Source organism: Tamandua tetradactyla, chromosome 1 (genome assembly GCF_023851605.1).
Source record: "Tamandua tetradactyla isolate mTamTet1 chromosome 1, mTamTet1.pri, whole genome shotgun sequence".
Lineage (NCBI taxonomy): Eukaryota > Metazoa > Chordata > Mammalia > Pilosa > Myrmecophagidae > Tamandua > Tamandua tetradactyla.
The window spans coordinates 152827204-152842975 of record NC_135327.1 but is presented as its reverse complement, the minus strand read 5'-3'; the positions used below and the strand labels follow the sequence as shown (position 1 = coordinate 152842975).

The window sequence follows — 15772 nt, the reverse complement described above, 5'->3', positions numbered from 1 at the left end:
TACAGTTTTAAACATACAGTATTGAATAGGGATTATTCTGCCTTTATGAAATGGGATTTAGATTAAAACATGGCTTTTCTAGGGGACATACATCCTTTCAAACCAGCACAGTGATCTAACTGTAGGCAAAGAAAACTGCGTCAAATTCTTGGCTTTCAATTGAAAAAAAAAAAAAATCTGTGGCCATGGAGAACCACGTTGTGTCTGCCCCAAACAAGTTAAAATTTATCTCTAGGTTAAGAGAAGGGGGTTTGGAATCCAAGCATGGAGGAGGCCTGTACCCTGCTTCGTAAGAGGGTTTTTCACGAAAGACCCCTTTGCATCCCAGCAGCATGAGCACATTTGGGATTACTGTATGAAAGAGCTGGGGCAGTCCCACCCATTTTCTGTAGCCCCAGAGAGTAATGGGAGAGATGATGAAATTACCCCTGAAAAGTATATAGACAAGCTTTGAGAGAGACCTAGAGGACCTGAAGTCTCGTGGCTGTAACAAGAGGAAACGCCAGCAGATGGCAGCATGGACTACTGGACAGTTGGGGAATGCAGCCATTTTAGTGAGGCCAGCCAGCAGTGGTCCTGATGCAAGTGGAGGCAAGAGGGAAGAGAACTAGCATGTTCCCAATCCCAGATAGCAGTCCTTACTGTTCCCTCTGCCAGGAATGATCTCCTCCTATATGTCTTTATGGCTTGCTGCCTCACTGCATTCAGATCTCTGTTCAAACGTCCCCTTCCATTACAGAATGTCACTACTCCACACCCCCATATCAGACCCAAAATCTCCATTCACTTCTATTGTCTTCATCTGTTTTATATTTCTTTTTGATTTATGACTACATGATATTATATTTTGTATCTATCTGCTTATTTACTTTCTTTCTCCTCCATTGCTTGGTAACTCTTAAGCGAGCAGGAGTTTTCTCTGCTTTTTTTTTTTACCCTCTGAAGGGAAAAAGCACAAAATAATATCACGTACTATATCACATATTAATATGTCACTATATCACATATTAAGTTATATAATAGTTTATCTTTTTGGAGTATTACTAATCTATTTCATTACTCGGATTTATAAAAGTCCTTTATTATAATAAGTTGTTATTCCTTCATAACTTTTTAAAAAACACTTCACTTGGAAAAATATTCCGTAGAATTTTCATAAAATCTGTATTTGATTTGGGAAGGATTAATATCTTAAAGATATTTATTATTCCCAGTATGATAAGCATCTCTATTAAAAATTATTTCGGTAGAATGTTAAAGTTTTTATCATATGAGTCTCACATAATTTCCATTAAGGTCATTTCCTTATAATTTTTCTTTTTATTGCAATTGAAAATGAAATTTTAAGTTCATATATACTTTTACTTATTGTTTTATTTGTTGTTTACTTATTTATTTTTATTGCTGAAATTTGAGAATTTCCCCATTGTGGTAGATTTCATGTACCCCTACGAAAGACATGCCTTATATTAATCAGTATCCCTGTAGGTGTGAACTTATTTGTAAATAGGACCTTTTGAAGATGTTTTTAGTTAAGTTTTGAGTAACTGAATCAGGGTGGGTATTAATCCATATTACTGGAGGCCCTATAAAGGGAAGAAACTGGAAGCCTGAAGTCAGAGAAATCCACAGAATAGAGCCAGGAGCCAGAAATCGGTGGAAATTAGAAGGACAAACAGAGAGGGAATGATCGCCATGTGCCAGGAGGCAGAGCCACAAACCAAAGGAACCCCAAGGGTGGCAGCAAGCATCAGACCACAGTGCATCAGGGGAGAAGGCATGGTCTTGCCAACGCTGGTTTTTAGACCCTAGCTTCCTAAACTTTGAGCTAGAAATGCTTGTTGTTTAAGCTAACCCATTATATGGTATTTGACATAGAAGCCTGGCAAACCAAGACACACATCATTTAACAAATGTGACAAAATTACAAAAGAACTCTTAACTTGGGAAGGTTATTTTATTTATTTATTCATTTTGTTTCAATATGCTACATTAGCCAAATGGGATTGATTGTTTTTTCTATGGCATAAAAAAAGTTCAGAATCAGACTCTCAATTTTCTGGAATTATCTGGACAGCTTTTCTTAGAGTCTACCTCTTCTCCCCGTCCATCCCAAACTGATTATGTTCTCTCTTAACTATTCTGTAGCCAGATTCACTCTTTATGATTGTGGGGCCAAACTGAGAAAGGTCAGAGCCAGACCTGAAGGAGAGTATGTCGGAATTATGCGTAGTAATGTGGAGTGATGAAAAAAAACAATATATGCTTTCCTTAGGATCAACATCTCTCAGATTGTCCATTAAAAGGGTAATCTAGAGTTGACTGTTGCTGCTAACGAATGTCCCTACCTTGATAGAAGTTTCTTATTTACACAGAAAACAATAATAGCAACATTTCCTGGTGGCTGTTTTCCAACATGCAAATAAATCACAACTTCACATTAATGTAGAGAGAGAGAACAGCTCTTAGCAACAGTGCCAGTTTAATCTACCAACATTAGTTAGCTCATATGAGTTTTAAGCCATAGCATGAATTGTAACCTGGTGACAATAAGAAAATAAGAGAAAAAAATGCACTAAATGTGCATTAAGCATCTCTGAACAACAGTTCAAATTCACGAAATGAACCATAGTAATTAGCTTGGTCTCCTTTAACAGAACAAAGCATTGACTTATTGCCATAGCATTGGGTACACCAGTCAATATATACCATTCATCCATAACTAGCACATCTAATATTGTCACATAGAATTTTTTTCTACTTCAAAGTCTGTCAATGAGTCCCAAGAAACTTGGGCAGACCTGAAGACGCTGGAAAGAAACCTCTGAAGATAGTGAGCAGCATGGTGAATTCCTCCGAGGAAGTGATCACACTTGCCTTTTTGCTCAGCTACAGCTCCCCAAGGCCCAGCACCAATGGGTGAGGAATAGCAGCTCGATAATCTAGCAACATCTACCGAGTTCTACATACAGTTAAAAGTACCTTCGCAGTATGCCACTGTGGTATTATCCTTTTTTTTCTTTTCATCTAATAAAGATCATTCTCTCCCTCCAATCATTTACTGCACATTTTAAACTGTCTAAAAGATTGTGATGTTATGTGTGCGCTTGTGTGCATGTGTTTGTGCAAAGGGAGGGGCAATTTAAAGACAAGACCCTGTGAGATTTCATCAATCATTAATTTCCTTTTAAACATAGTCAAGAAAAATTTAAATTTCATATGGCCAACTCATTAATCTAATGTTCCATCTTCCACATTTTGTTTCTACAAACAATTTCCCTATAATTACACCAATAACAAAGAATGAAATCCCCAGAGCAAGGAGCTCTCGGTAAAGTAGAAACTGAACTGTAGCTCTTCATCCTTTTCCTTATCTGAAGTTCATCTTTCAATTGTTTGTTCTCCTTCCATAGCTTCAAAACTTCATCTGCTGCATTGCACATTTTTCCATATCGTTATTAATTCAGTGTCATCTGAAGAAGAACTCAGATTTAAACATTGTTGATGTGTCTGTCTTTGATGCAGTTGTGGTTATATTTTATTAATTTTTACATCATGTGGCTTATCATTTTCAATTCAAGCATACACCTAAGTTTTTAATCTTCTGGTTTTGTCTCCTGCCATGATGTTTCCATTATTATTAAAAGTTTCAGTGGAATCAAACATAGACTGGACCATAAACATGTGTTAACTTTTCTTATTGGGGTCATAAGGAAATAATACACAGATACCTTAAACCCCCTCCACCATCAACGTGTTTCTAGGATCTTCACCTTCAAACAGCATTAAGTTTGTTGGGCTGTCAAGCTTTAGGGTAATGGTAACAACTTTGGTGAAGGAACCTTAGAATTTGAGATCCTGCTGTGACTTGATGCTCAGAAAATTGCTACACCTTTGCCGTGATCTTCAGCAGCAGGTTCATCTTTGGTAGGGCGATACCTGAGAGGTTGCCTCTTAAAAAATAAAATAATAATAATAACAATTAAAAGGCCCATCTGGGCAAGAGTTATCCATGGGATGTGAGGGGGAGGGGCTGTGCATTCATCTTGGCATCAGTGCACTTTATTTTAATTACTTGTTAATTCTTGTAGTTTCCAGCCCATTGTTTTCTGTGTTTCTTGGTATGTAAATATACCTTCTGCAAATAATGATAATATTATACTTTCCATTCTAATAATTATACCTCTTACTTTGGTTTCATATCTTATGGCTTTGATTAGCGCTTCCAGAACAATTAGATAACAATGATAATAACAGACATTTTGTTTTCCACCTGATTTTAATTGGAAACTATTAAAAATGAAGTCAGCCATTGATTTGATATGAATGTTATTATGGAAATGACACAGATTAATGAAATTTTATATGTTAGTTCTGGAAAATACTTTTAAAAATAAGATATGGGTGTAAATTTTTCTAACAATTTTTTTCTGATTTTACTGAAATTACCAAATTGCTTTTCCTTTTATGATGTATTAGTAAGAAGTACTAATTATTTTCCTAATATTGGACTACTTTACGTGGTGCACGCAATTTTAAGTAAAAAAAATGGGTAAACCAGACCACCCTCTGAGGAATGTTTAATCACTAAATATGTTGTGCATATTTCTACCCTAGAAAATATTCGTATTCAACTATGGACTCAAGAAGCAAGTCTCTCTTCCCACTAAAGGGAATAAATTATAACCCTTTCCACCGCTGCAATAAACTCCCAACACAGATTGCTGATTATGCAGGAAGAGGAGAAGCAGGCATAGGACAGAGCATACCGATTAAAAAGAATCCATTTTCTCCTCAATCCCAATTAACTAGCAGAACTAGGTATTCTGCAAAGCACATTGAAGGGAGCAGACTGCTGTAGGAATCAGTTGCTAAAGACTTTTTTAACTGAAAGCAGATTTGGGGCAATCTTATTACCAAACAAACAAATTATTATTAGAATAATCTTTCAATAATGGTAAAGACACCACAACAAAGAAACCACATGGATACGAGTCCCATCCTTTGTGCTCATAATATCCTCCACTTGTCTCTATCGTTCAGTAGTATATCCATATCAGAAAGGCAATACAGAACAATAGGATATATGAGCTGCTGTTAGAAGTAATCCAATGGCATTAACAGGGAGTTTCTGACGACTTGCTGTGGGAGGAAATTTGTTTCCAGCAAAACAAAAAACAAAACAAAAAAACTATTCTTGCCAAAAGGAGATCCATTTAACTCTCCCTCTGATAAAAGCGTAACAGGAATTCACAGAAAGAACTCTGCTCATAGCTGAAATGCAGCGGACAGATCCTCTGAGGAGCACGTGACCTATCATACAGTCACCCAAGTCACACAGAGGTTCCCACAGTGCTAGCACCCTACAGACTGAAGTCTACTGAATAGCCATTCCCATGAGAAGCAAGTGATGAAGACTTGGGAAGGGGAATCCTGTAGTGAAAAGATGGGGGGATTTAATTCCCGGAAGCCCTCAAACTGAATTTCGGTTCAGATATTTACCATATGCTCATGGACAGTTACATATAATCTCTAAGACTGTTTTTCTTCCTCTGAAGGATGAAGGGAATACTACCTAACTGGACAGGATACAGGAACTAGAGGAAAAGCATATGTATAGCACAGGGCCCACACATCCTAAGTGTTCAGTAAGAGATGGCTAATTAGTTTATTATTTTGAGGTAAACACTGAAAAACTTAACAGAGATGTAGAATAATATTTAAATAGAAATGAGGACCCTGACACAAAGAAGTGATGTTTTCATACAGAACACTGTGGAGCAAGAATAATGGGGAAAAGCATGAATAAAACTTGGGAAAAGAGGGCACAATATGCACGGAGCAAAAGCTATTTCCAATGTTCTATTAACTTAGTCCAAATTACCTCCTTAAGGATTAGAATGGGAAATTTATATCAGAATCCACAGTATATACTTTATAGGTATATGGATTTAAATTCAAGTTAAGGTACAGAAATATGTGAATGATTTCATTCTGAAGTATGGATCTACCATGCTCAATGAAGCCTCTTTTGGTCTTCTTAAAATTTCATGTTAAGCAACCACAACACAGATAACTTCACAAGGATCCATAGAAATTCTGGAGTCCAGTATGGGCAAGCTAAGTAAGCAGTACTTCTTGCTGAATCATGCCTCACAACACTTATTTTTGCCAGACTAGATTATGCATCTTAACTTTTGTCCCACTGTACTTGAGATGTTTGTTTCAGTTCTTGTAACTCACTGGACTGTGAGTCCCTTGAAAACAGGTCGAGTTTTATTTTTGTGTTCCTTGGCATGACATATAGCAAACAGAGCTACCTCAAGGCCATTGTAGGACTTAGACGCTCTTTAGAGGTCCACTCCACATCATTTGAAGCACATTAAATTTTAGTGGCCACATTTTGACTCATTAAAATATCATTTTTGTATACTTACCTGGCAGGGGAGATACTATGATCACGAAGGTAGTTTCCCAGGGCGAGGCTTATCCACTGCACTCCGGTTGTGCTGACCCCTGCGATTTCCCCAAATGTGGGAAACTCGACTGCATAATTTGTGGTAGTGGGAGACTGCATTTGCACTCTCCCCTAAATAAAAAAATACATATATCATTTCTGTTATAGCATTTTAAAGATAGTTATAATTTTGTTTCTGAAATTTGGCCATGAGCCAAATAATCTATGGCTGGCTCTGATTTCTCCACAATCTCAACTTCAAAATGCACACTCATGAATCCTTGCAAAGTGAAATAATCTAAATTACAAATTGTTTGCAATTGTCATAAAACTTTAGTGGATATGAAATTTGACAATTAATGAAGTTAGAGCAATGTTAATTTTTGTAGACATTTTAATCATTTGTTATTTTTATTTTTCAGGGTAATTTTTTTCTTATATTTTGGAACCAATGATGTGATTTTCAGTCCTTAAATAACATCAGGGGCCTTTGAAATGTTCAAAGCCCTATGCACCAGGCCTATCATTACCAGTGGATGAACCAACTATGGTAGTATACAGTGAATGGTCAATTACTGTTTGTAGATTAGATGGATAAAAATTTGAGAATATTCATATGCCACTAGATATGAGCCAAAGTATTAGCTAGTTTACAGAGCATTTTTACTTTAAAAGTGTTGGTAGTACACCATTTTACACATAGTATGGATGACAATACAGATCAGAATATTGGCAGATTGGGAAAGAAGCATTTCCAGAACTGGAGGGTTAAACAGGATATCTAGTAGGAGCTAACTTGGCAGGTGAACTCACTGCTCTCCCTCCTATGTGGGACATGATTCCCAGAGGTGTAAATGTCCCTGACAACATGAGACAGAAACCCCAGTATGAGCTTGGACCCAGTATCAAGGGATTGAGAAAGCCTTCTTGACCAAAAGGGGGAAGAGAGAAATGAGACAGAATTAAGTTTGAATGGCTGAGAGATTTCAGAGTCAAGAGGTTATCCAGGAGGTTATTCTTATGCATTATATAGATATCCTTTTTTAGTTTATGGTGTATTGGGGTGGCTGGAGGGAGGTCCCTGAAACTATTGTTGAGCTGTTTTCCAGTAGTCTTGATTCTTAGAGATGACTGTATAAAGATATAACTTTTACACTGTGACTGTGGGATTATGAAACCTTGTGTCTGATATTCCTTTTATCCAGGGTATGGACAGATAAGTAGAAAAATATGGATAAAAATAAATAAATAATAGAGGGGATAAGGGGTAAAATAAATTAGGTAGATGGAAATACTAGTGGTCAATGAGAGGGAGGGGCAAGGGGTATGGTATTTTGAGGTTTTTCTTTTTTCTTTTTATTTCTATTTCTGGAGTGATGCAAATATTCTAAAAAATTATCATGGTGATGAATACACAACTGTATGATGATATTGTGAGCCACTGATTATATACCATGTATGGAATATATGTGCGTGAAGATTTATCAATAAAAATATTAAAAAAAAAAAAAAAAAAAAAAAAAAGAACAGACCAGCAGCTGAAATATTCCCACAGTTGTCAGCAGGGGGGGCAACCAATCTGAAAACAGAGAAGCAGAAGTCAGAAGCCTTTGGGACTCCAGGAAGAGAAGTTAGGGCACAGGGGACCTCAGGGGCCCCAGGAGTTTATTGTACGTACATTAACAATAGCAGTAGTTGAGTCAGGTCTTATTGTTGATGAACATTAACATGGGGTGAGGTGGATGGGGAACTCACAGACTACAGATCCCCCTAACTCCTTCTTCCCTAAGAAGCCTGCCCTGACAAACCCTTTCTCCCAGATTGAGTGTGAATCGCGAAATGAATAGATGTTCCTGAGCACAGTAAGCCACCTTATTCCGTAGATGTATTATGGCAAGATGAAAGAAACAAGGAGAGAAAGGGAGAGATGGAAGAAAGAGAACAACTTAAAATAATTGAGAGGAATATTCAAGAGAGTAGTTGGGTCATACCCTAATCTGAGATGATGCAGAGCTGCTTAGTCACCACCATGTGGGAATCATATTAGTCTTTAAAGTGCCTCTTTGCCTGTCCACTCCTGGGCCTCTAGGTCTCAGGTGGGTCTCTGTCTACCCAGGCAAATTTCCAGTGTCCAAGGGTGTGCTGTCCTCTTTTAACAGGCTAGGAATAAACTTGAGAGTTGAGTGGATATTGATTCCTAAATACTTCTGAGATTTCCTCATCAGATTATTGTTTTCGGATTGTTCCTTTACTTCTGCCCATGGGGAGGAACCTAAATGCTAGGTTTTGGACAGAGCCCTTGGAAGAAAGTTATTAACAATTTAAAATCTCATTTGCCTTAATGATTCCCAAGACTACTTGAACCATAATGGGATATTTAGCTAATTCTGAATTATGCTTGTATTTTCATCAATTATTTAACTTTCTTTCTCAAAATGTGTTGGGTGTATATTTAATTGTCATCTGTTGGTATAAAGCTAAGAGGTATAAAGTAAGCCTGTCTTGGCAATGTTGCCTCAGGAATTTGACGATTTTATTCATGTCTGTATTCTCTCTTTCACTGAGGACTTTTGTGAGCTAGATAAATGTCAAGGATTGTGTTATAGTTATTCTACTTTAGAGAAAATGACCCTGTACTGGAGCAAAATTTTCTAACCCAAAGATCCCAGAGTCTTAGAGAGGAGAGTTGGGAACTCACACATATTGAATATCCCTTATGTGCTAAGAAATCTGGATACACAAATCTCTTTTAATAAGCATTGCTTTCCCAATTATATTCGTCATATTCATAATTCTGATAATTTTCAAAGCAAAATCTACTACCATGAATAACATAAGAGGGCTCTGGATGACTTCAAGTCAATTTCTTACTTGCTTAGTAACCTGCCGTAGCGTCCTGTTTCTTCCTGGATCATGTCAGAAAAATTCTGCTGCCTTTCAAGGGCCTCCCTATTTTCCCTAACTAAGACAGTCTTTACTTCTTCCTCTGAACAAAGCTATTCAGTATCTTCACTGACCCACAAACATGCTCATTGCTACCTTTAAGCCTCTTTCTTTCCTCTTCTGTTACCAATGCAAATACCACTACTTCTTCAAGAATTCCCTCAGCAGAGTTCAGTGACCAGAAGTCCTATAAAGACTTTGTTATAACATGATCTTACATTCAACAAGGCAATTCACAAAGCATGGGCTTAAACCAATGGTACTATAACAAAGTGGAAGGACTTTAAGGACAAAGGGAGCTCTGAGATTTATTTAGAATAAAGCAAAATGCAAAACTGATGCAGGGCTGCAACTTTAAACTCTAAATCCCTTAATATAAGAAGTGCATTTTCATGGGGCCTTAGGTCAGCAATAGGTCTTTAATTCTCCACTGAACTACTTCAACAGAAGCTTGACAAATTCCATTTTAAGTTTTATGAAAGTGCAACCCAAAGTATTTGAATCTGAAGTGATACCACCTCCACAATATAGGACTAGAATTGAGGGATAAATAAAATATCTGCCTTCCTTTCCTTTTCATGAAAAGAGACTGCTCTCAAAAATACCCTCTAATTCAGAATGGAACTGATAGAAGCTAACCATAATAGTAACATCTTCTTTATAAGCAGGTAAAGTTAGTGTAAATATCAAAGTGTCACAATGTTATAGTTTGAATGGCATTCATTGTTCAGCAGAGGCTTTCACAATGTGGCTTTACGAAACAGAGAAGCTGTTGTAATACTTTAAGAAAATTTTCTTATATCTGTGGTTTAGTTTACATAATTTAAAAAAGTATTATTTCATGAAAATTAAAGATAATGGGAAACAGATGAAATGCTGCATTCTTAGGTTGAATAAACAAATACAGGGCAATTACACACATAAGAAATGCTAAATCGTTGATTTTAATCAAAGATAATTGATATCATTAGAATTCCCTTCTATATAATCTAAAGTTACCTTTCAGTCAATAAAATCAGTAAGTATGCATTGAGAGTTTATGTGCCAGGCCCTGCATTAGGTACCAGGTAGCCAAATTCAGATATGGTTCTTGTTTTTGTACAGCTTCCAGGTTCTGGGGGAACTGGCAATGTTCATATGGTACAGTAAAGACTGATAATTACCAACTAGAAATTCTCTGAGGCAAAGGAAGAATGTTCTATGAAAAATATAGCTAAGAAACTTAGGCACCAAGGATATCATTGTGAAATGTAAATTGATGATGATTCCCTGGTTTCTGGCTTGAGCAACTGAGTGGATACTCTTGGCATTTACTGATATGAGAAATTAGAAGCCAGAACAGATTTATACCATGGTGAAGTAGAGGAATTCGGTTGCTGCCATGTGAATTTTGACAGGCCCGTGAAATATTCTATTTGAAATTGCAGGTAGTCAGCTAAATATGTATATGAGGAGACATTTGAAATGGGCATAATCAAGGAATCCTTAGCTTATAGGCAATATATAAAGTAATGGTAATAAACAGTATGACCAAAGAGAGAGTGTAAAGAGAAAGAAGTGGGTCCAAATAAACCTGATGGACATAGGTAGAACTTGTAAGGAAGACTGAGGAGTGACCAGTGAAATGCAGGATACTGGACATCTTACAAGTTTGATCATTTATATATTAAAACTGGGAGTTTATTTATAAGAGTAAATGATGCAGCAAAATAAATCATTAAAAATAACAATAAAGCATTATTATAGCATTTATAACATACTTCAACATACATTATCTCACTTGATCCTTATAAGTATACTTCATAATTGATTTACTGTGTTCTTAAAGACACAAGCTAAAAAGGGAGTAAGTGACATTTAATCATGGATTTTACATTTATCCAACAAATATTGTGAGTTCTGATTTGGGATCCACATTCTAGACTCTGGATTTAGCTGTGAACAAAAGAAATCACGTCCCTCAACTCCTGGCACTTATGTTTAATGGATATTATAACACACTGGTCAATAAACATTAGAGCTTGGAAAGTTATTAAGAGGTGCTGGATTTTGACTTCAGTGTTTACTTCTTAAAATTCTTGACAATGCAATAACTCTGAAAATATATCAGTTTCATGAGTTTAAGGACATACTATGTTTAGTAAGTTAAATAAGTGTAGTTACTATATGCCAATATATGATTTATTGAAGGTATCTTAAACCTTTGCTCTGGTATTTGTTAGTAATAACAATACTTGCTAGGAAGTTAAAAAGCATAAAAATCTGTCCTATTTGTATCTAGTCAACTCTTTCAATAGTCTGTCAATGCAATCATTGCAGTATAGGCCTTCCTGATATCCCATATATGTTCTCTACTTTATTTTATTTCTCCATGGGTAAAGTAAGTTTTAGAATCCTTTGACAGAACATGAGATCACTAAATTTACACTTTTTAAAACAATACAGAAAAAAACAATATATTTAATAGCATATTCTTTATCTTCTTTTTCTTACCCTCTTTTCCTCTAGGAATTTATTCCTGTCTAAAATAATCTATGCTTGCCACAGAAAATGTGGCATCCTTATCTGTGAAAGGGTCAGATAACATTAGTGCATGATTGGTTCATCAATACATCTGACACTTAAAAGATTTAAGTGAGGCTGGATTCTGCAATCTTACATATGTAACATTGATTTGGGGGCTGGATTCACACTAAGTGTGCCTGGCTGTATGATGTTTATAAGAATCACTGATCCTTTGGAAAATGCTTTGCATTTAGGCTTGTGTTTTGCATAAAATTCACAGTAGATTTCTTTATTCTTCAAAATGACCATGATGGTCTCTGTGACTTCTTTCTCCCCCTTCTGGAACTTACAGTGGCTGAAGAATGCTTTCTTCATAAGAATTGACCTTCATTGTTGTTACAGCCAAATCATTCTTAAAGAAACTTCAGTTTTTCAGAGAGATGTTTGTTTGATGTCTTCCTGGCATTTCATAAGGTTAAAGAGGAACTTAATGCTAGCCTTCATTACCAGCATATACAGACTGCAGTTATAGGTATATGAATGCAAATGAATAGCTAAATCTTATATATATATATAATTTCCACTAAAAAAAAAAAAAGAAGAAGAAGAAAAGCACTTAAATTCTATTGAAGCATTTGGGCCAGGGGGAACTTTGGAAAAGTGTGGGGTATTTGTGTTGCCACAATTGAAGTAGATACCCCTTTTTTTAATGAGAGAGCCAAAGACATTACTTGTTCTGCAATATGCAGCACAGTCCCACCAACCAAGATGCAGCACAGTCCCACCAACCAAGAGTTTTCCCACATCCCACTTGGCTTTTAAATGTCCTGCTGGTCATTCATGTATAGGAAAAATCGGTTTATCATTTTAATCTAGAATCTAGCTTCATTTTCCAATAAGCGTAGCAAACTTTTGTATGGTATTCTCTACAGTGCACTTTTGGGAATGTCAAAACTAAGCAAGTTGTGGGAAGATTTTTATTTGCTTTGTCTGGATCTTAACCATGTGTCATTTACTGTTTTAGAAAATCATGTCCCTGACATCAATGCCACTTATGGTGTTGAGTCACCAGTAAAGCACTTCAGTACACCTGTGCCAATCTGCATTTCGACTATAGTCATGTTTCTGGAATCCTATGTATAGATGCAAACATCTCAACACTTAGTTTGATTTTGTGTGTAGTCATGATTGATCACTTACAAGTTGAAACTCATATTTTTGCTTAAATTTCATTTATTTTTCTTTCATAATACAATTTGATAATTATATATCACTTTTTGTATTTTAAGTAGGATGTCATGTCTAAAATTTTGTCAGAATAAAAAAAGGGAGCGTTATAAACTATTTGTTATAAAAAGGGTTATTGACTGAACACTAGGAAGAGCAATTACCTTCTGACTTCTGAAACTTGTTATACAAGGAGAGTTATAGTATCTTCTTTCTGAATGCTTTTAGAAGTTCTTAACCTGGAAAAATTATAAACGATTCTCCAGTCAACTATTTTGAAAGCACTAGATAGTTGTGGTGGAGAGACACAGATGAGAAATCCACCCTTAGAATCAAGGTCAAGTATGGTACAATGGTCTGTTTCAAGATGTCCTTAACATGAAAGCCCCTCCCCAGTTCCCTTGGGTAAGACCATAAATAGTATGTGTTGGTTTGAAAGGATGAATGTCCCCTAGAAAAGCCATGTTTTAATCAAAATCCCATTTCATAAAGGCAGAATAATCTCTATTCAATACTGTATGTTTGAATCTAATTAGATCATCTCCCTGGAGATGTAACCCAATCAAGAGTGGTTGTTAAACTGGATTAGGTGATGGCATGTCTCTGCCTATTTGGGTGGGTCTTGATAAGTTTATGGAGTCCTATAAAAGAGGAAACATTTTGGAGAATGAGGGAGATTCAGAGAGAGCAGTGCAGAACGACATAGCCACAAGAAGCAGAGTCTACCAGCCAGCGACCTTTGGAGATGAAGAAGGAAAATGCCTCCTGGGGAGCTTCATGAAACAGGAAACCAGGAGAAGAAGCTAGCAAATGACGCCATGCTCACCATGTGTCCTTCCAGATGAGAGAGCAACTCTGACCTTGTTCACTATGTGCCTTTCCAGATGAGAGAGAAACCCTGACTGTAATCGCCATGTGCCTTCTCACTTGAGAGAGAAACCCTGAAATTCATTGGCCTTCTTGAACCACGGTATCTTTCCCTGGATGCCTTAGATTGGACATTTCTATAGACTTGTTTTAATTGGGACATTTTCTCAGCCTTAGAATTGTAACCTACCAACTTACTAAATTCCCCTTTTTAAAAGCCATTCTGCTTCTGGTATATTGCATTCCAGCAGCTAGCAAACTAGAACACAGTAGAAACTTGTCATTTTGATATAGTGAATAAGCTTATATGAGAGTAAAACCTCTACATCATTTATTCAGTCCTATGTCATTTCCTGGATTGTACATATCCCCCAGGACCCTGATGCCTCAGAGAAGTTGTTTTAGTTTCCTCTACCTGCCAAAGAAATACCATGCAAAGCATTGGCTTAAACATTGGAAATGTATTGATGCATGGATTTTGAAGTAATGCTTTCTCCAAGAATACTGTGGCATTCTGGGGCTGGCTGCCAGAAATCCTTGGTCCTTGGCTCGTTTGTCACATGGCAATGCACATGGCAGCCTCTTCTGGCCTCTCCTTTCTCTTTCTAGTTACACTGACTTTCAGCTTTTGGCCAGTCCCTCTGACTTTCTCTCTGTGACCTTTGTATAAGGCCTTCAATAGTAGGATTACAAACAATCCTAAGATTCAACAGAGCCACACCTTACCTGAAGTAACCTCATCAAAATGTCCTATTTACAAGAGCTCACGATGACAGGTATGGGATTAAGTTTAAGTACCTGTTTTTCTGGAGTACTTAACTCCAAATCACCATACAAACCAAAAATAAAACTTTCTCCATTTGATATAGCTCAAATTTCCTTTCCCTAGAAAATGAGTAAAATTGATTTATGAAGCTTTCAGTCTGGATGACACTTCCACAGTGGTCCAAGCTGGCATTACACCCTAGGGAATTCAGGCAGGCCATGTGCCACTGGCTCCCTTCTACCTCTTGGATTAACACTTCTCTTCCAACTTGAAAAACTCATCTGAACTCTGGCTCCCTAAAAAACCTCTCCCTTTGTCCCTCCAGAGAGCTCCAGGACCATATGTCAATATTCACCTGGTGGTTGATGATCATCTCTGATTATTTTCTGCCATAGCTAGTCTCAGCTTTTCATTGTTCTCATTAAACTTTTCTACAAAAATGTTTTTTATTGTGAAAATAGCAATATATACAAAAAAGCAATAATTTGCAAAGCACATTTTAACAAATAGTTACAGAACAGATTTCAAAGTTTGATATGGTCACTATTACACATTTTCAGGTTTTTCCCTCTAGCTGCTCCAAAACACTGGAAACTAAAAAAAAGGTCATTATAGTGATTTAGCAGTCATACTCATTTGTTAAATCCTATCTTCTCTGTTATAACTCCTCCTTCTCCTTTGATCCTACTTTCAATCTATAGGAATCTTTGGGCTATGCCCATTCTAACTTTTTCATGTTGAAAAAGGGTATCAACAGTATTGAGCCTTCCAGGAAGATGGCAGACCGGAATAGAGTGACTTCACTCCTTCTCTGTGAAATAAGATAGAAAACAGGGAGCAAATGTTCATGACTGAAGGTCCCAGGGTGCTAAGACTTCACCTTGGGTCTCCTGTGTGGTAGTCAGCCATTCTGCCGCAGGAGTACACATGCACCCCAGCCTGCCTTAAAATAGACACTTAAGTTGAATTGTATCCCCTACATGAGATCTGGACCTTGATTTGGCAGA

At 36.8% G+C, this 15772-nt stretch overlaps 1 protein-coding gene and 1 non-coding gene across 2 annotated transcripts in view; one reads left to right on the top strand and one right to left on the bottom strand.

Moving 5' to 3' along the window:
• The window catches only part of LOC143642826 (uncharacterized), a 432404-nt gene that overhangs the window by 82406 nt on the left and 334226 nt on the right, over nucleotides 1-15772 (bottom strand). The window lies entirely within an intron of this gene.
• Nucleotides 6430-6590, top strand: LOC143652543 (U1 spliceosomal RNA). The gene has a single exon (XR_013160750.1). It is a non-coding gene; the product is annotated as a U1 spliceosomal RNA (small nuclear RNA).